Source organism: Nomascus leucogenys, chromosome 14 (assembly GCF_006542625.1).
Source record: "Nomascus leucogenys isolate Asia chromosome 14, Asia_NLE_v1, whole genome shotgun sequence".
NCBI classification, from domain to species: Eukaryota; Metazoa; Chordata; class Mammalia; order Primates; family Hylobatidae; genus Nomascus; species Nomascus leucogenys.
Genome location: NC_044394.1, coordinates 90,891,750 through 90,912,440, shown reverse-complemented (window position 1 = coordinate 90,912,440; position 20,691 = coordinate 90,891,750). Strand labels below are relative to the sequence as shown.

Sequence of the window (20,691 nt, the reverse complement as noted above, 5' to 3'; positions counted from 1 at the left end):
GGGCTGTGACAATAAAAGTCCCCTGTGATCCCTCCACCCGAGAGTCACTGTGAGTGTTTTGCCGTAAATACTGGCAGTGGTTTTCCTGTGCATGTGCACATTTTACACGGCACACACGCATTACGTTTTGTGTTACGCCAGGATCTTAGCATGCATACTGGTTTTAGTGAAGAAGCCTCCCGCAGTTTCGCAAGTGAGTGGGTTTCGGTTCAGGTCACACGGGGATGATAGTAGCAGTTGACTCAGTGGCAGCGCATGTGGGTCTGACAAGTTCCCAAGGCTTTCTGGCTGGTCCCCAGTTTAGTGTGAAATGAGCCAGGAAAGAAAGCCGTCGTCTCTCCCGGCGACTGCAAAGCCTCCTCCCAGTCATCGGCCTCCGCTCTGCCCTCCCACGTTGTGGTCTCCACTCAGGGCCCAGGAAATGCTTTTATCGTGTGAATCAGATCGCGTGGACTCCTCCCTGTCCCATCAAAACCCTGCCCTAGCTTACTGAAGTCACAGCCAAACAGAAAGCAGAGTCCTGGCCTGGCTCCCTAGCCCGCCTGATTTAGCCCGGGCCATATTTCCAGGCGGATTTCTCCCCCTGGCTCCCCTTCTCGCCATTTTTTTTTCTTTTTTTTTTTTTTTGTTTTTTGCACTCTATAGCCCAGGCTGGAGTGCAGTGGCACGATCTCAGCTCACTGCAACCTCTGCCTCCCAGGTTCAAGTGATTCTCCTGCCTCAGCCTCCTGAGTAGCTGGGACTACAGGGCGAGCCAGCACACTCAGCTAATTTTTGTATTTATAGTAGAAACAGGGTTTCACCATGTTGGTCAGGCTGGTCTTGAACTCCCGACCTCCGGTGATCCACCCACCTCAGCCTCCAAAAGTGCTGGGATTACAGGTGTGAGCCACGTGCCCGGCCTAATGCAGTATCTCTCTCTCTCTTTTTTTTTTTTTTGAGACGGAGTTTTTGCTCTTGTTGCCCAAGCTGGAGTGCAATGGCACAATCTCAGCTCACCACAACCTCCGCCTCCCAGGTTCAAGCAATTCTCCCGCCTCAGCCTCCCGAGTAGCTGGGATTACAGGTATGTGCCACCATGCCTAGCTAATTTTTTTTGTATTTTTAGTAGAGACGGGGTTTCTTCATGTTGGTCAGGCTGGTCTTGAACTCCTGACCTCAGGTGATCTGCCCATATCGGCCTCCCAAAGTGCTGGGATTACAAGGCGTGAGCCACCGTGCCCTGCCATCTCTCTCTCTCTCTCTTTTTTTTTTTTTTTTAGACAGAGTCTTGCTCTGTCACCCAGGCTGGAGTGCAGTGGTACGAGCTCGGCTCATTGCAACCTCCGCCTCCCAGGCTCAAGCAATTCTCCTGCCTCAGCTGCCCAAGTAGCTGGGATTACAGGCACCCGCCACCATGCCCAACTAATTTTTGTATTTTTAGTAGAGACAGGGTTTCACTCTGTTGGCCAGGCTGGTCTTGAACTCCTGACCTCGAGTGATCCAACCGCCTTGGCCTCCCAACATGCTGAGATTACAGGTGTGAGCCACCACGCCCAGCAACAGTAGCTCTTAAAATCAAAATTAGCTGGGTACAGTGGCTCACACGCATAGCCCCAGCTACTTGGGAGGCCGAGGTGGGAGGATCACTTGAGCTCAGGAATTTGAGACCAGCCTGGGCAACATAGCAAGACTCTCTCTCAAAAAACAAAACAAACAACAACAACAAAATACACCTCCCCACCCCCCGCCCCGCAAATCCACGATGAAGAAAATGCCAAAATTTTAAATACAATGAGGATCCCTTTTCCCGGTCCCTCTATCCTCACTGTCTGGCCCTCCTGCCCACAACACACACTTGGGAAATATGGCTGAATGAATTAGAAGGGCAGGGGAAGAAACTGAACATAAGTTGGGTGGAGGCAAAGAGCAAGAAGCAAGTGGGGCGGCTCACGGAGACCACTCGAGACCTCCCACCTGGGGGCCAGGCTGGGGTCCTGAGGAGCCCCCTTCCCCTGCCTGGCTAGCAGGTACTGGAAGCAGTGAAGGAAGAGACCGGCTGGGAGCCCCATGACAGGGCAGGGACCTGGGGGTTCTGCCTCCAGGAGAGCCGGGAGTGCAGGCCAGAAAAGCCCATTAGGGGAAGGGAATCACCTGTGACGTTGGTTTCCCTGGCTGCTGTAACAAATGATCACAAACTGGGTGGCTTAAAACAGCAGAAATCGGCCACGCACGGTGGCTCACGACTGTAATCCCAGCCTTTGGGAGGCTGAGGCAGGTGGATCACCTGAGGTCAGGCGTTTGAGACCAGCCTGCCCAACGTGGCAAAACCCCATCTCTACTAAAAATACAAAAATTAGCTGTGCGTGGTGATGGGTGCCTGTAATCTCAGCTACTCGGGAGGCTGAGGCAGGAGAATTGCTTGAACCTGAGAGGCAGAGGTTGCAGTGAGCTAAGATTATGCCACTGCACTCCAGCCTGGGCGACAAAGCAAGACTCCATCTCAAAAAAACAAACAAACAAAACAAACAAACAAAAAAAACAGCAGAAATCGATTCTCTCAGGGTGCTGGAGGCCACAGGTCTCAAGTCAAGGTGGGGGCCAGGGCCACGCTCCCGCCGAAGCCTCTGGGAAGGATCCTTCCTCACCTCTGTCAGCCTTTGGTGGCCCCAGGAGTTCTTGGCCCAGGCCAGCATCACTCCAGCCTCTGCCTCCGCGGTCACGTGGCCTTCTCTCTGTGTTGCTCTTGTCTCAAGTCTCTCTCTGTGTTTCTCTTCTAAGGACACGTGTCACTGGATTTAGGGCTCACCCTAAATCTGGGATGATCTCATCTTGAGATCCTCAGCTTTGTCACATCTGCAACAACCCTTTTCCAAAAAGTTCACATGCACAGGCTCCTGGGACTCATATCTCTGGGGGCCACCGTTTAGCCCACTACCCTCGTGGACTGGGAGGAATGAGCCAGGGAAGATGCAGGGATCTGCTGCCCAGAGTCCCTTCCTCCTCCTTCTCTTGAACCCTTTGGGAGCTGGGCCCTTCTGATCTGGGTGCCAGAGCAGAGAGGTAGGGCCTGCCCGAGGAAGCATCCATCCCCAAGGACGAAGAGCATAGTAAGCAAACATGTGAACAGTGGGGTGAGTTCAGATGAGCAAGGACAGAGTCCCCGAGGTAGGGAGGGGCTCTTCTGGACAGGCCTCATCTGTTCTCCTCCACCACCCTCAGAGATGCACCTCATGACCCCATCTTACAGCCAAAGAGTTGGGCTCATCAACAAGCCGCCCACGGCCACGGGGCAAGGCAGGAGCCACAGGCTGACCCCAAAGTCCCAGCCTCTCCCACAGTCCCCACCATTAGAGAGAAGCAGGGAGGAGATAGCAGGACAGGAAGCCATCACCCTGGCCCGGGCTCCCCACGGCCTCCCCGGTGGTCTCCAAGGTCACCTCCTACAGTCCAGGCTCCATCCAGCAAAGCTCTCTTCAGGAAAATCTACCTCGTCGGCCCCTGCTCAAACCTTCTGATGGCCCCACACCAGCGGCAGCTGACGGGGAAGGATGATGAGGGTGGTGAGGGCAGCTGGGATCTGAGGCGGGAAGAGCACAGGGGTGTGATCGAGGGGGACCAGTGACCAGAGACTTTTGTTCCCAGCTTCTTACCCTAGAGTGACATCTGGGCCGAGGGAGAAAGGGAGGGCCCACGTGTTGGTGGCAGCTCGGGCGGTGAGATGGGACCTGGCCTCTGCCTCTCCTGCCCTCTGGGGACCTTGGGAGAGAAGAGCTCCTTGGAAGAGCCTCTTCTATTTCTCCTTGGTAACGGTGGAGCCAGCAAAGCAGTGTCTGAGGCTGCTTGGTTTTAGACTGGTCCCAAGAGACCCAGACGAGCTCCAATCTCCCTGGACTTGCTGTGCAACCACGAGCCAGCCTCTCACCCTCTCTGTGAAAGCTTGGTTACCTGCCAGCTTTGGGTTACCTGCTGCTCCTTCTGCTGAACCCAGTGGCCCCATGCACAACTCCCTGGGAGTTAGGATGAGGGGTCCCAGGGAACAGAAAGCCCAGGGGGGCCAGCACGCCCCACCCAGGCTGTTGCCTAGGCTGGTCTTGAACTCCTGGGTTCAAGTAATCCTCCTGCCTCAGCTTTCTGAGTAGCTGGGATGACAATGTCATTTATTTTAAAATACAAATTTAAATTGTTAGCATGAATTTTACTGTTCATCTTTATATTGTGCAATGCCAGTTTTTACACACAAATAGAAGAGCATTGAATTCATAATGCAGAATCAGCAGAATTACACAATTGGTATCTCATAGCTCCTACAGGTGTCTGTGGTGCGTGTTGTTCTTACCACAGCAATGGAAACACTGCACAAAACTAACTCACCTGCTTTTATTTCACTTTTGTTTTTGTTTTTGCTTTTGTTTTTGTTTTTGAGACGGAGTCTCACTCTATTGCCCAGGCTGGAGTGCAGTGACACAATCTCGGCTCACTGCAACCTCCACCTCCCGGGTTCAAGCGATTCTCCTGCCTGAGCCTCCCGAGTAGCTGGGACTACAGGCGCCCACCACCACACCCGGCTAATTCTTTGTATTTTTAGTGGAGACAGGGTATCGCCATGTTGGCCAGCCTGGTCTCGAACTGCTGACCTCAGGCGATCTTCCCACCTTGGCCTCCCAAAGTGCTGGGATTACAGGCATGAGCCACCGCACCCCACCTTTTATTTCACTTCTGATTCTCCCAACACTCCAGGGAAGCCAGTGACTTCCTTAACTCACTTACCTTGTATTCACATTGAATCTTGTTAGACTCCCACCCAACGTGGGTCCGCCAGACCACTGTGCCGTGGGCATGGAGAACGTTGTATGAGAGTCCAGTGGATGTCGGCTGTGGATAGGGTGCGTGCTCCACTGTCCAGCAGGACTTCACTATAAGACACAAGTTCAAAGAAAAAATGATTACGAATTCCAGTGTGGTGACAGCAGAGCGTTAAACCAAGCACAGAGGCTTCTGAGCCCGGAGTCCTGTGCTACCGCCCAGCTGACACTCCCGTGTAGCGTCCCTGTCTCTGGACAACTGACAGTGGGGAAAGAAGGCCTCAGTCCAACAGCCAGACGGACATTGAATCCTGTCACCGCGGGAGTGAGCTTGGAAGTGGATTGTCCCCCAGTCAAGTCTCGAGATGACTGTAGCTTCTCGTTGACAGCCTATGAGAGAGCCTGAGCCCAAGGAACCAGCTAAGCCACGCCCAGATTCCTGGACCCACAGGAACTGTGTGATAATAAACGTGTGCTGTTTCAAGCAGCTAAGTTTTGGGATAAATTGTTTTGCAGCCAGAAATACCTAATACAACTGGCATTCTTCTGTAAAGCAAAGCATTCCTTCCTCAAACCCGACTATTCGGCCGCTTCGAAATACAGTTTCTACTGGAAAGACAGGATAGATGCTTGATTTTTTTGCCTCTCTGGGCCTGATATATATATACACACATATATATATATACACATGTGTGTATATATATATATGTGTGTATATATGCATGTATACATATATATATTTTTTAAGAGGTAGGATCTTGCTCTGCAGCTTGGGCTAGAATACAGTGGCACAATCATGGCTTGCTGCAGCCTCAAACTCCTGGGTTCAAGCGATCCTCCTGCCTCAGCCTCCTGAGTAGCTAGGACAACAGGTGCATGCCGCCATCTTCGGCTAATTTCTTTTTCTTTCTTTCTTTTTTTTTTTTAGAAACTGAGTCTTGCTATGTTGCCCAGGCTGGTCTCGAACTCCTGAGCACAAGTGATCCTCCCACCTCAGCCTCCCTAAGTGCTGAGATTACCTGCCACTGGGCCTGGCCAAGACTTTGGTTGAATAAATGCTTTGGTGAAGTCCCAAGAGTTTCTCCGGATTTCCCCAGTTTGAGTGTCTAATGAACAAATGAATTTTTTTTTTTTTTTTTTTTTTTTTGAGACGGAGTCTCGCTCTGTCGCCCAGGCTGGAGTGCAGTGGCACGACCTCAGCTCACTGCAAGCTCCGCCTCCCGGGTTCACGCCATTCTCCTGCCTCAGCCTCCTGAGTAGCTGGGACTACAGGCGCCTGCCACCGCACCCGGCTAATTTTTTTGTATTTTTAGTAGAGACGGGGTTTCACCATGTTAGCCAGGATGGTCTCGATCTTCTGACCTCATGATCCGCCCGTCTCGACCTCCCAAAGTGCTGAGATTACAGGCGTGAGCCACCGCGCCCGGCCTGAATTTTTTTTTTTTTTAGATGGAGTCTTGCTCTGTTGCCCAGGCTGGAGTGCAGTGGCGCAATCTTGGCTCACTGCAAGCTCCGCCTCCCATGTTCACGCCATTCTCCTGCCTCAGCCTCCCGAGTAGCTGGGACTGCAAGCACCCACCACCACGCCCAGCTAATTTTTTTGTATTTTTAGTAGAGACAGGATTTCACTACGTTAGCTAGGCTGGTCTTGAACTCCTGACCTCAGGTGATCCACCTGTCTCGGCCTCCCAAAGTGCTGGGATTATAGGCGTGAGCCACTGCGCCCGGCCTTATTTTGTAGTTTTTATTTTTATTTTATTTTATTTTTTGTGACAGGGTCTTGCTTTGTAGCCCAGGCTGGAATGCAGTGGCTCGATCTCAGCTCAATGCCACCTCCCGCTTCCTAATCCTCCCTCTCCCGATCCTCCCTCTCCCTGGTCCCTTTATTCCGGCCTCAAAGCTGATGGCTGCAGGGCTCTGTCCTTGCCCCTCTTTTCTTCCCACACTCTTTTCTCAGTGAGCTCATCCAATCCCAAATTTAAATCCCAGCCCTGACATCTCTGTCCTGATTCAGGCTGGAGCCTCCGGCTGCTTCCTGGACCCCTCACGCTTCGTGTGGACGAAGCGGAACCTCTGCCAAAGCCTCCTCTCCCCTGGCTATTTCCCCTCGAAAGTGGAGACTCTGTTTGCCAAGTTAAACAGGCCAGAAGCCCTGGAGTCCTCCTCAACTGTCCTCTCTCTCACCCCTCACATCCCATCCATCAGTAAATCACATTAAACAGGGCGCGATGGCTCGCGCTTGTATTCCCAGCTACTTGAGAGGTGAAGGCAGGAGGATTGTTTAAGCCCAGGAGTTCCAGGCCAGCCTGGACAACATAGTGAGACCCCATCACTATTATTTTTTTTTAAAAGAGACAAGGGCCGGGCACGGTGGTTCACGCCTGTAATCCCAGCACTTTAGGAGGCTGAGGCGGGCGGATCACGAGGTCAGGAGATCGAGACCATCCTGGCTAACACTGTGAAACCCCGTCTCTACTAAAAACACAAAAAATTAGCCGGGCGTGGTGGCAGGTGCCTGTAGTTCCAGCTACTTGGGAGGCTGAGGCAGGAGAATGGCATGAACCTGGGAGGCGGAGCTTGCAGTGAACAGAGATCGCACCACTGCACTCCAGGCTGGACAACACAGCAAGACTCTGTCTCAAAAAAAAAAAAAAGAGACTAAATGAGGTCCTGTTTCTCCTCTCAAACCCTCCACGAGAGAAGAGGGAGGTTGTGTACATGGGCGTGGACACCACAGAGGAGGGGGCTTGTCCAGAAGGGGCGTCAAGGAAGGTTCTGGGAAAGAGGGTGCGGAGCGGCTCAAGGCTCCGTGGGGAAGGGAGACCATGTCAGCGGTGGAGACCGTGGGGGGCGAGTGAGCAGAGACCGGGAGCTAGTGGAAGCCAAATCTGTGATGCAGAACATGCCAGGTAAGACCAGGGAAGTGTGTTGGCGCCAGGTCTTGGGGCCCTCGATGGCTCAGGAGCTCGGACTGTCTTTGGGAGGTGACCTGGAGCCACTGGAGATCCTGGAACAGGAGCAGTGGTGGCCACAGAGCCGGCGGCCTGTGCAGGATGGACTGGGGAAGGCACGGAGGCCACTCCGGGCTTAGGCCTGAAGCAACCAGGGCAGCGGAAGAAACAGGAGATGTGTGGATGGGCCGGTAGGACTGTAGCTGGTTGCTGTGGGACAGGGGCAGAGAGGACGTATGATCAAGAAGTTAAAACTGTCAGACGCAGTGGCTCACACCTGTAATCCCAGCACTTTGGGAGGCCGAGGCAGGTGGATCGCTTGAGCCTAATAGTTAAAGACCAGCCTGGGCAACATAGCAAAACCCCATCTCTACAAAAATATAAAAATTAGAGGGGTTTTATTTTTTTGTAGAGATGGCATCTGGCCATGTTGCCCAGGCTGATCTCAAACTCCTGGACTCAAGTGATCCTCCCGCCTCAGCCTCCCAAAATGCTGGGATTATAGGCATGGGCCACCTTGCCCAGCTGTTTGGCTTTTAACTTTGTCTACAGTGCCTTTTGTGGCACGGAAGTTGGAGGCATTTATGTCAATCTGTCAATCTTCTGGTTTATGGCTTCTGGGTGGCATGTCTTTCCAAGGCGGCCTCAGTATTCCAAAGTTAGGTAACTTGCTTAACCGCTCAAGCTAATCAGTGATGAGTTGGGTGTACCTGAGCATTTGCGTGCCCCCGAGGCCAGCGCCCTTCCCCCCAGGCCTCATTCTCCTCCCAGGGTGACTGAGGCCTCCAAGGTTGGGGAGGGAAGATACAGCAGTGATGGGCCCCTGAAAAATGAGCACAGCTGGGCTGAGCAGGTGACAGGGGCTCTGGAATAGCTTTCAAAGTCCGTTCCCAAGGGCTGGTGGGAATGACCGAGCCCTAGCTGAGACTAGGATGACCCCGTGGAGGGCTGACAGTGGGGCGAGAACACTGGTGAGGAGCAGCCTGCTGGGAGGGAGGTGGAGATGGATTTCAAGGGCACCATGGGGGAAGGAATAGCACCAGGAGGAGATAGCTGAAAAGTATCTCTGGGCCTAAGGAGTCTGACCACATCCGCCTCCTCCCCAGCACCCGGGAATGCCAGGCACCCTGGCTTCTCCCCTGGTGGCAGGCAGCTCCCAGGGTGCCTAAGGGTCTGGTGGCCCATGAACCCCTGGAGAGAGAAGGTCACTCACTGGTGCCCTCCCCGGCATGATGTCGTAAAGGCAGGGAGGGAGGAAAGGAGAGGCCTTACAGAGGCTTTGGCATCTTGCTAACCACTGACGAGTCCTGTTAAGAGCGAGCCTGTGCCTCTGTGCCCTTAACCTTCAGGCTGGACTGCCAGGATATCTGGTGAGAAAGCAGGTGGCCGGGAGCGCTGAGACTGCGGCGTCCCCAGGTTCCCCTGACCAGGTGGGTTCCTTGGCGCGGTACCTCTTCTCGCCACCAGATGGCGATCCCGCATCATCAATCTCTGCGGCTAGGCCGGCAAGATCCTGTGGCTCCTTTCTCTGGGGCTCCCACCTGGACTCACTGCCGCTGCTGACTCTCCCTGCTGGAGGCCTGGGGGTAAAGGGAGGTAAATCCAGAGCATATATGGAGAGGAAGTCTGGGGGCTTGTGTCAGCTAAATTCCGAAGAGAGGGGATGCCCTTCTCATCCCTCTCTCTACTCTGCTCCCCCAGCCACTCCCCTGGTCCTTCTCACCTGGCCTCCCCACCTTTGCCCAAACCCATCTGTCCTAAGCACAGCCAGAATGGCCCTTCCAAAAGATGGGAATGGTCCACCGGGATGGCTGGAAAGAGTGTGGGTGTGGGGCCCAGCACCCAGCCCTGCTCTCTCTCACCACCTGTGCCTTCTTGGGCAGTCCTACACTGCTCTGAACCTTGACAAGGAAGTCAGCATTCAGCATCCTCTCGTTCAAAAGATTCACTGTTTTTTGGTTTTTGTTTTTGTTTTTGAGATGGAGTCTCACTCTGTCGTCCAGGCTGGAGTCCAGAGGCGTGATCTCAGCTCACTGCAGCCTCCACCTCCCAGGTTCAAGCGATTCTCCTGCCTCAGCCTCCCAAGTAGCTGAGATTACAGGCACGCACAATTATGCCCAGCTAATTTTTGTATTTTTAGTAGAGATGGGGGTTCCACCACGTTGGCCAGGTGGGCCTCGAATTCCTGACCTCAAGTGATCCGACTTGGCCTCCCAAAGTGCTGGGATTACAGGTGTAAGCCACCACACCCGGCCCACTCATGTTCTAAAAATGAAAAAAGCTAAACATAGACCCCTAATATTTTACTCCCACGGACAAATACCAGGGCATCCTTCAAATGTGTGTTGTCGGAGCTTTTCTGAGTTTGCTAACTCATGGCTTCGAGACCCTCTGCCCTTTTCTTCCGAGGGTCACAAAGTAAGTCTTGAGGGGGTCTCAGAGTGTGCAGTTCCCAGGGTGGGTCCCTCTCTGGGGCACGTTCTCCTGCCTTCCTCTCACTCAGTACTCACTGAAGACCGAAGCTTCTCAATGTCAAACTCTGTCGCTGGTCTTAATTCCACAGCAGCCTCAGTGTCCTCATCTGTAAAGCCTGACCTGCCTATCTGCAGAATTGTTGTCAAGATTTAAAAAATAAAATAGGCTGGGTGCAGTGGCTCATGCCTGTAAACCCAGCACTGTGGGAGGCTGAGGTGGGAAGATCGCTTGAGTTCAGGAGTTCAAGACCAGCCTGGGCAACATAGTGAGACCTCCATCTCTACAAACAATAAAGCAAAATTAGCCAGGTGTGGTGGCCTGTAGTCCCAGCTACTCAGGAGGTTGAGGTGGGAGGATCACTTGAGCCCAGGAAGTCGAGGCTACAGTGATTCCCATTGTACCACTGCACTCCAGCCTGGGTGACAGAGCAAAATAACTGCCTCAAAAAATAATAATAGGCCGGGCGCAGTGGCTCCCCACACCTGTAATCCCAGTGCTTTGGGAGGCCAAGGCGGGCGGATCACGAGGTCAGGAGATCGAGACCATCCTGGCCAATATGGTGAAACCCCATCTCTACTAAAAATACAGAAAAAAGGCCAGGCGCAGTGGCTCACACCTGTAATCCCAGCACTTTGGGAGGCAGAGGCAGGAGGATTGCCTGAGGTTGAGACTTCGAGACCAGCCTGACTAACATGGAGAAACCCCATCTCTACTAAAAAAAATACAAAATTAGCCAGGTTTGGTGGCACATGCCTGTAATCCCAGCTACTTGGGAGGCTGAGGCAGGAGAATTGCTTGAACCCGAGAGGCAGAGGTTGTGGCGAGCCGAGATCGTGCCATTGCACTCCAGCCTGGGCAACAAGAGAGAAACTCTGTCTCAAAAAAAAAAAAAAAAAATTAGCTGGCTGTGGCGGCGCATGCCTGTAATCCCAGCTGCTCGGGAAACTGAGGCACGAGAATTGCTTGAACCCAGCAGGCGGAGGTTGCAGTGAGTGGAGATTGTGCCACTACACTCCAGCCTGGCGACAGAGCGAGACTCCGTTTCAAAAATAAATAAATAAATAATAAATGAAATAGTGTCTGTGAAAGCATGTTTTAAAGGAGGCTACACAAGCAGAAAATATGAGGGTGCAATTTCCTAGTTGAAAAATGCCTCATGGCTCCCCCTTGCTTACAGAATAAAGTAAAAACCCTTATCTGGACACACAGCAGGCTCCACCCTGAGGCCCCCCTGACTCCCCAGGCTTCTCCTGTCCTCCTCCTCACACAGCCTGCGATGTAGCCAAGCCGATCTCAGATCACTGCAATCTTTGCCTCCCAGGTTCAAGCAATTCTCCTGCCTCAGCCTCCCGAGTAGCTGGGATTACAGGCATGCACCACCACGCCTGGCTAATTTTGTATTTTTAGTAGAGATGGGGTTTCTCCATGTTGGTCAGGCTGGTCTCGAACTCCCGACCTCAGGTGATCCGCTCGCCTCAGCCTCTCAAAGTGCTGGTATTACAGGAGTGAGCCACTGCGCCCAGCCCACAATGTTTTCTTTAAGTTATAAAAGTAAAATATGCAAAGTGTAATCCCACCACTTTGGGAGGCCAAAGCAGGATCACTTGAATCCAGGAATTTGAGGCCAGCCTGAGCTCCCCGCCCCCACCATCTCTACAAAAAAAAAAAAAAAAAATTTAATTAGCCAGGAAGGATGGCGTGCACCTATAGTCCCAGCTACTCAGGAGGCTGAAGTGGGAGGATCACTTGAGCCCCAGAGGTCGAGGCTGCAATAAGCCATGAGTATACTGTACTCCAGCCTGGGTGACACCAAAACTCTGTCTCAAAACAAAAACAAAGAGTTTAGACAGTGTTTCTCTTTAAGCTATGTAAGTAATATACGCACATGATACAAAATGAAAAAGCAAGTGCCTCTCTCCCACTAAACCCCTGCAGGGTTACTCCACAAATATCCTTCCAGAAAGTTTTTGTGGATCTACCAACATATATATGTCTGTTCTATTTAAATTTAGGTAAGTGGGATTAGACTAAACATGCAGCTTGCTTTTTTTTAACTTACTATAAGTTGGAGATAATTCCTTTATCAGTACATGCATAGCTGCCTCATTGCCTTTAACAGCTGCGTGACATCATCACAAAATATACCCCTGGCCAATTTAACATTCTTCCCTCTCTGGTCTCACAGGTGCGTGTTGCTGCAGCCAAGGCTGTGATCAGCATCCCTGCACCTATGTGGCCGGGCAGCACGCCATGTTTGCATGGGACAAATCCCTGACACCAGCTTAAGCACCACCATGAATCCCTCCCCTCCTGGGGACTCCTACAGAGCTTCCGGTAGAGCTCCAGGAGAGAGGACCCAGCTCGGGCATTTGCAGCAGCGTTTGTTAGAGTCTAAAGTCAGATCACGACTGAGTTTAAACCCCAGCTGCTCCCCTCACATCGCCCTCTGCCTCAGTTTTCTCATCCCTAAAATGGGGATGATCATAATGGTACCCACTTCATAGACCTGTACTGCAGATTATACAGACTAAAGCACTTTGGAACGGCTAGCTGCTCTCACCCTTCCTGTTACAGTACTGAGTTCCAACGTCTCCCCGTAGAATGCTGGCACTTTGTGGGCAGACCCTGGTTTTGTTCCTCTCTGCACATAACCCCAGAATGCGCTGATTGCAAAATAAATGGTCCCTTACATTTGTTATTAGGAGCAACCTCCACCCCAGCTTTGGCCCACTCCCCCTCCTTCCAGCCTGTGCCCTCCTCATGGCCCCAGAGCTGGGGAGGAGAGATGTATCTCTCAGGATAATCCCCAGCAGCCAGGTGCTCCCCACCTCCACCCAGGTCAGCAATAAACACCAGAGTCCTTGGGTTGGGGGACAGGGTGGCTCAGGAGCTCTCTAAGGGCCAGAGGTTTTGCCTTGGCCCTGACACCCCCACCCCCACCCCTCCAAGCCTGAGTCTCTTCAACCTCTGCTCCTCCTGGCCTGGCCAGGCCTCCTGGAGTGGGACGGGCGAGATGATAAGCGCTGGGGCTGAGAACGGGGCCTCCAGACCTTGGAGTTCGGTCCTAGCTGCCCTGGCCAAGGTTTTGTTTGTCTAGTCCCAAGAGGCAGGGCCTTGGAGTCCAGGAAAGAGAGAAGGAACCACCTGGGCAGACAGACCCAAGCCAAGGGGCCAGGTGTCGCCAGCGTCCCCAATCTCCAGTCTGGCTCTGGCCCGCATGGCAGCTGGAAGGGCCAGAGCTGGATGGGTTCTGTCAATGCTTCTACGGAGTGTGTAGGGGGGCGGCAGGAGTCACAAATGTTGGCCTTAGCTGCAGGGCAAATGCAGACTGGACCTCCACGGAGTGCCCTTTCCCAACCCAAGGGCACAGCAGAGCTAGGGGAGAGGCCTCAGGGTCCAGGAGGGAGAGGAGGTGTTCAGGCTCAGCTTCCCGGATAGAGTGTGACTAGAGACTAAAAGGGTCAAGGGAACAAGCCCACTTGGCCTGAGGATGAGGGCGCTGGAGGAAGGGGAGGGGAGATTCGGTGCTTTTTCTTGAGGGAGACGGGCGACTTGAAGACGCCAATCCAGACCTAGATGACGTGTTAGGTCTGGGGTGGAGTGAGGAAGCCAAGAGGGAAAGGACGGCGCCCTGAAGAGACGAGCTCGGGCGAAAACGGGGCTCTGCCCAGGCGGGGACCCAGCTGGGTGGAGGGCGGAGGCGGGAACCCAGGAAGCAGTCTTGAGCAAAGGCTGCGTCCAGGCCCCGCCCCCCCGGAGCCCGGCCCCGCCCCCCGGAGCCCGGCCCCGCCCCCCCGGAGCCCGGCCCCGCCCCCCGCCCGCCCGCCCGCGCGCAGGTAGGGAAGAGGCGGAGCGCCGCCGCCCCGCCCCCGAGGAGCCACCGCCCAGCCGCTCGCAGGCGCCGCACAGAGCTGCGTCCCGGGGACTTGGGGCCGCAGGGAGGTGAGCGCGGGGCGACGACCGGGGCAGGGCTCACGGCCGCCCAGCCGCAGGCGCCGGAAGGGTCCCGAGGTTGTGCCCGAGCCTGCCCTGGAGCGGTGGTGCGCGGCCAGGGAGGGTGCCCGGTGCCCGGTGCCCGCCCTGCGGAGCGCCTGGGTCCCACGTGGGCTCGGCTGGAGGCCCGGGCTGGCTCGAACGGCGCCGGCGGGGCCGCTGGACCCGGTCTGCTGGCCCCTGGGGCTCGGCTCGGACAGGACGCCTAAGGGGTCCCTGGGCGACGGGGCGCCAGATGTAGGGGCAAGACGATTGGGCAGAGGTTTAAACCTCCGGAGGAAGAGAGGAGACTGCGCAGGGCAGTCCCGCCTGCGTCCCAGAAGTGCCTGCAGTTCAGACCCTTCTCTCCCCTCCACTTTCTCCCGGGTGAGCACCGGGCGGACCGGGGCCGCAGTTTGTTGGTTGAGCCAGCCAAGGTGGAAACAGGTGCGGGGGGGGGGATGAGGGAGCCGGACTCACACAGCAGGGCTGGACCGGAGCTCAGAAATTGGACCCAGGAGTCCTGACTTCTGGATGGAGGGGCTGGGGAAGGTTGGCCCTGGGCTTGCATTTTACCTATTTGGCCCCTCTGATGTTCTCCCAGGGCATTGGGATAGAGACGGATAAGTCCCCTAGGGTACAGACCCCGCCCCACTCCCACGCCAGGGCGCAAAGGAAGCCTAGGTTTTGGCCCTGCCCCATTCCATGAAAGATTAACGGAGGGGGTCTAGGGTTGGAGCTACTGAGAGGGTAGCAGCGGGTGTGTCTGAGGAGCAGAAGGCGGGAGGGGGGGAGCTGACCCCACGTGGGGAGAGGCTGCTGTTGCCTGGGTGGCTGGCATCAGGCCCCCAGTGTGTGCCATTTGCTGGTAAAATAATGAGACCAGCATCTGTCTTATTCGACCATCACTGTCTGTAGGGCAGGGAGTGGAAAGGGAGGCGTGTTTTAGAGCCGTAGTTCTCAACCAGGGGCGACTTTGGCAATGTTGGAGTCATTTTGGGTGTCACACACTTGAGAGGGGAAGTGAGTGTTGTTGTTACTGGCAGGTAGTGGGTAGAGGCCAGAGACGCTACCAGACATCTTCAGGGCACAGGACAGCCTGCACAACGAGGAATTATCCAGCCCAAGGTGCTGTGCTGTGCTGAGGCTGAGAAACCCTGCACAGCAGCTGGTCCATCAGGTTCCTTCTCAATGATGCTCCCTCACTGGGGAAACTACCTCAGTTTTCCCGAGTGGTTAGGGGAGGACCTTGGAATAAACCTGAATGAGATAAGGGGTAAGGCAGTGTGAGGGCACTTATTCCCCTCGCAAGAGTCCTCCTTTGGTGCCGTGAGCCACCGCCTTTCCCAATCTCCACTGGCCCTGCAGGAAGCTGGTCTGGGTGCTGTGGGGGAGAGGTCGGGAACAGGGGACCCCCTCGCAGCCCAGGCCTGGAGTGCTTAACCCCAGGGCAGTCTCCCAGGAAGGCTGGGCGGAGGCAGCCCTTGAGCTCAAATACCCCTGGGCTGGGAGGGCGGGCAGAGGGTGAGCTCTCTTCCCATAGATTTTCCCAAAGCTGGATTGCTGAGGCTGGCATGATTGCCTGATACCATGTGACCTGCTGGAATTTTTCCTTATGAACTCACCTAACTCGTCCAATTATGTACACCTTTTGAAAGTGACATCCAAGGAGTATCAGGGCTCCTAATTCCTGGGGGCTCCCCAGGCTGCTTTTCTCCTGCAATAAAGAGGGCACCCTGGGTTAGCTGACGAGCCCTGGAGTGGGCCCAGCTGCTGACGGGGTGGGGGCACCCCTGCCCGTGGTGTTAGCTGAGCAGGGGTGAGAGATGGGAGACATCAAAGCACAGGCCAGGCGACCCCCCAGTAGGGATGACTCAGAGTTGTTTGTATTGGGCTGGAGGAATGTACTTCCAGTTTTCTGGCAACAAGGAGGGGTGGCTGGCGTGGTGGGAGAGGATCGGATGAAGCAGCCACGTCTGTACCCAGGAGCTGGGGCCACCTCGCTGCCCTCCCTCCCCGTTTTCTTGCAGTAGCCATTATACCCATCCTGTTCACTTCTGGACCCAGCCTTCTTGCCTGGGAACCCTAGTGGAGGTTTCGAGCTTGGGTTCTTTTTGTCGGTGTTGGTGGGTTTTGTTTTGTTTTGTTTTGTTTTTTTGGTCTCTTGACTGTAAAAGGCCGAAGTGAAACTCCCACCTTCTCATTTGCACAAAAACCAAAAGTGGCCTCCATTGCTGTGAGCCTCTCAAGGGACAGGGCTGAGCATCCAGACTTGTACAAAGTTGTTGAGGAGCTCGGGTGTGACCCCAGCTGCCCACCCTCAGGCCCCGCCCCAGAGCCCCACGAACAAACCCTCAGTGACTCTTACCTGTCTATACACACACACACACACACAGGCACACACACAGGCACACACACACAGGCACACACACACACACAGAGGCACACACACACACAGGCACACACACACACACAGGCACACACACACACACAGGCACACACACAGGCACACACACACACACACACACAGGCACACACACACACACACAGAGGCACACACACACAGGCACACATACACACACACAGGCACACATACACACAGAGGCACACACACAGGCACACACACACACACACACACAGGCACACACACACACACACACAGAGGCACACACACACAGGCACACATACACACACACAGGCACACATACACACAGAGGCACACACACAGGCACACACACAGGCACACACACACAGGCACACATACACACACACAGGCACACAACACACAGGCACACACACAGGCACACACACACACACACAGGCACACATACACACACGCACACACACACACACAGAGGCACACACACACAGGCACACATACACACACGCACACACACACACAGAGGCACACACACACAGGCACACATACACACACACAGGCACACACACAGGCACACACACACAGGCACACATACACACACACACAGGCACACACACAGGCACACACACACAGGCACACACACACAGGCACACATACATGCACATGCAGGCACACATACACACACAGGCACAGACACACAGGCACACATACACACAGGCACACACACAGACACACACACACAGGCACACATACACACAGGCAGACACACAGGCACACATACACACACACAGGCACACATACACACACACGGGCACACATACACGCACATGCAGGCACACATACACACACACAGGCACACATACACACAGGCACACACACACACACAGGCACACACAGACACACACACACACACACACTCACTCTCTTTCTCTCCAGCCCAGAAGGGGGCTTTTGTTCCTGTAAGAGGAGGAATAAATCACACTACAAATGCTTTGGGTGACACACTTGGGGCCCGAGTCCTGCTCTGGGGTCAGTGGTGCTGTTTTTCCTGTGGCCTCAGCTCTGGATCCTGTGGTGGCCTCTCCACCAAGGTTTCTGTCCTCCTTGCTGTGTAAACTCTTCCCCAGACAAGGTGACAGATGACAGCAGAAGTCAAGGAGCTGTGCACGCCTGCCTGTGAATGTCCGAGTGGCATAGCTCAGCTGCCTGGTGCTTCCCTTTGAGCCTGGCCCCCGCCTGCCGCTGGCACAGCACAGGGAAGACGTGTGCCCTCCTGGCTGCCTCTCCCCCTCCACACTCTCCTCAGATCTCTGTGCTGCGCACTCTGGAGCAGGCGTCGGCGCTGCCCGTCTGCCCCAGGGGGTTTCCAGAGTGAGCTCAGGCATCTGCACCGGCTGGGCTGCGCTGGCTGTCGGAAGCAGCTCCCAGTTTCCTATCCAGCTGAGCCAGGCTGGGGGAGGAGTGGTGGGGACGTCTGCGCCTGCCCAAGTACAGGCTGACCTCGGCGGTGGTGGTGGCTGGGCAGAGACAGCTCTCAGGGCATGGGCGGCTTCACAGGGAAACCAAGCCTGCCTGGAACATCGTTTTGCCTCCCAGGAGACCTGGATGGGTGTAAAGAGAAACACACCTTCGGGGAAGTACAAAGCGCCACCGTGTCCACGGCCCCTCTTTCAGCAAATGTATCCGGGCGCCCAGCTGGGATTGTTTGTGGTCCAAAAGCTACTGGAAGGCAGTTCCAGCCCCAGTGCCCGGCTCCTCCAGGAAAGTGGTTTCAGCCAAGTGGGCAGCGCAGGAGGTGGGCCAGAGACACTGGAGTGTGAGGGGAACCTTGTGACCAGCAGAAAAGGATGGAGGAGGATTCCAAACTTCAGGAGCTGGGCCAAGGTCCAGGGGCTGCCGGGCACAGTCGTCCGTGTGTGTGCTCAGTAGGATGGGTTCACTTAATTAGCCTGTGCCTCAGTTTCCCCAGCTGCACACTAACAGTAATCTACCTGGAGGGTCGTGTGAGGTGAGGACTCCCATGGTGAAGGTGTGCAGCCTTCAGTGCAGTGCCCGGCCATGGCAGGAGCAGTGAGGGGAGCCATCGTGATAATGGTGTTAGGGTGGCTTCAGGTAGGGGCGTGGCTGCTGGTCCATGAGACAGACTTGGGAGATGGCCAAGGCCCTGCATCATGGGCTGTCAAGGACTAGATGGGAACACGCATATGGAGCAGTGGCACTGTTGTTATTGTTATTCTGTAGGAGTGGCTGTGTCTGGGGTAGGGGGACCTCAGTGCCTTGGTGGCCAAGGGAAGCGAGGGTGGGTTTCCATCTGGGCATGAACTGCTGACCTCTGCCCGGGGGTTTTCCTGGCCTGCCAGTGTGTGTGTTGGGCGGGGGCAGGTCATGGAGTTGGTGCCCCTCAGCTGTGCTTTCCCTGGCGTAGGTTCCTGGGGCTGGAGCAGGGTAAAGCTGCCTCAAGTCTTGGTTTTCTCCTCTGCCTCACCCGTGTGGCCCTCAACCCTGGGCCAGCAGGTGGTGCGGGGTGGCTTCCTGCCCCGGTCTCTGGCAAGAAACCCTTTTCCCCCTCCCAGTGGGTCTCCCCAGGTTGTCAGCTCCATGTAGCCATAAGAAGATCTGGGGCCAGGCGTGGTGGCTCACGCCTGTGATCCCAGCACTTTGGGAGGCTGAAGCAGGCAGTCACAAGGTCAGGAGATCGGGACCATCTTGGCTAACACGGTGAAACCCCGTCTCTACTAAAAATACAAAAAAATTAGCCGGGTGTGGTGGCGTGCACCTGTAGTCCCAGCTGCTCAGGAGGCTGAGGCAGGAGAATTGCTTGAACCCAGAAGGCGGAGCTTGCAGTGAGCCGAACTCACACCACTGCACTCCAGCCTGGGCAGCAGAGCGAGACTCCGTCTCAAAAAAAAAGAAAAAAAAAAGAGATCTGGAACAGGAGGGTTGAGGATCTGCTGTGGGGTTTGGAGTGTGAACAGGACTTTGAACCCTGGCCTAAGCCTCTTTTGACCTTGCCAGCCCGTGAGGATGACAGCCACCTCTCCCCCTCAGCCTCAACTAAATGCGATGTTTGTAAAAGTCCTTTGCAAGCCAAGCAGTGCTGCCCAGGCAGTTAGGTGTTGTCCCTTCTTCATGAATCAAAGGCCTTTGCACGGAGGACTCACTCCAGCACCCCAAACACTCAGAGTCCTCACCCGTTCTTTTTCCCCTGCCCCTCACCAGTTCCAGGGTGGCAGGAGGCTGCAGAGTGTGGAGGTTAAGAGCGCGGGGACCCTGGCTGGGGTTGTAGCCCCAGCACTCCCTAACTGTGGGACCTTGGACAGGTGATTTCATCTCTCTGAGCCTCAGTTTCCCCACCTGTTGAATAGAGATCTGTCCCCTGTGGGGCTCATGGCTCACATAGAGACTAAGTGAGCGATGGTGGCAGAGCTCAGCCAGGAATAAAAGAAGCTTCCAACTGGGCGTTGGGTGTGTGCCAGGCACTGTACATTCATATCTGCTGTCATCTTCCCTGGCTCCCTCCGTGGTGGGGCGTCACCCCATCTCACAGCAGAGGAGGCAGGCTCTGCAGCACCCACTTGCCCAAAGTCTCCCAGCAGGTAGGTGGCCAAGGCAGGTTTGAGTCCTATCTCTGGCCCCTTATCCCTCCTCATTCCTCAGCAAGAGAGCTCCACGCTGCCCCAGAGCAAGGTGCGGGCCATGAGCAGGTGGCTTTGCAGGCCTGCTTGGGACGAGCAACCTGGTGGGCTGGTGTCCAAGTGTCCTGAAACCCTGGCAGCCACTGGGGCTAGGGCCAGCCTCTTCCCCGGGAAGCAGGGAGCCCCAGGGCAAAGTTCTCGAAATCAGGTTTATTAGTTCCTTAATGACTGTTTACAAGCCCAGAAGTGTCTGCCTGGCATTTTCCCTCCCTGCTGAGGGGCTCCATGCAGCCAGAGGCAGAACTGGGCCTCCAGAAGCGCTCTGGCTCTGAGTGTGTTGAGGTGAGGGCCCAGGGATGCTGTCAGCTCCCTGGGCTCTGCATGCTCACACCCAGCCAGTCCAGGCCTATTTCTGGCTGGGTGACGCTGGGCAAGGTGCTTACCTCTCTGTACAATAGGTGAGACCTTGTACTTTAGCTGAGCTGTTCCTGGGG

The 20,691-nt window shown here is 55.0% G+C and overlaps 1 protein-coding gene across 5 annotated transcripts in view; it reads left to right on the top strand.

Annotated features, from left to right (window-relative positions):
- Positions 1–14,077: 14,077 nt before the first annotated feature.
- Positions 14,078–20,691, top strand: part of RHBDF2 (rhomboid 5 homolog 2) — a 31,859-nt gene continuing 25,245 nt past the window's right edge. The window contains exon 1 of one of the 5 annotated variants that reach the window (XM_030826998.1): positions 14,078–14,152. The gene's annotated coding sequence lies outside the window, so the exon portion shown is untranslated. Of the gene's footprint in view, positions 14,153–14,344; positions 14,570–17,445; positions 18,242–20,691 lie in introns of those variants that run through there. The other 4 variants (XM_030827006.1, XM_030827001.1, XM_030827004.1 and 1 more) reach the window with 4 other exon arrangements.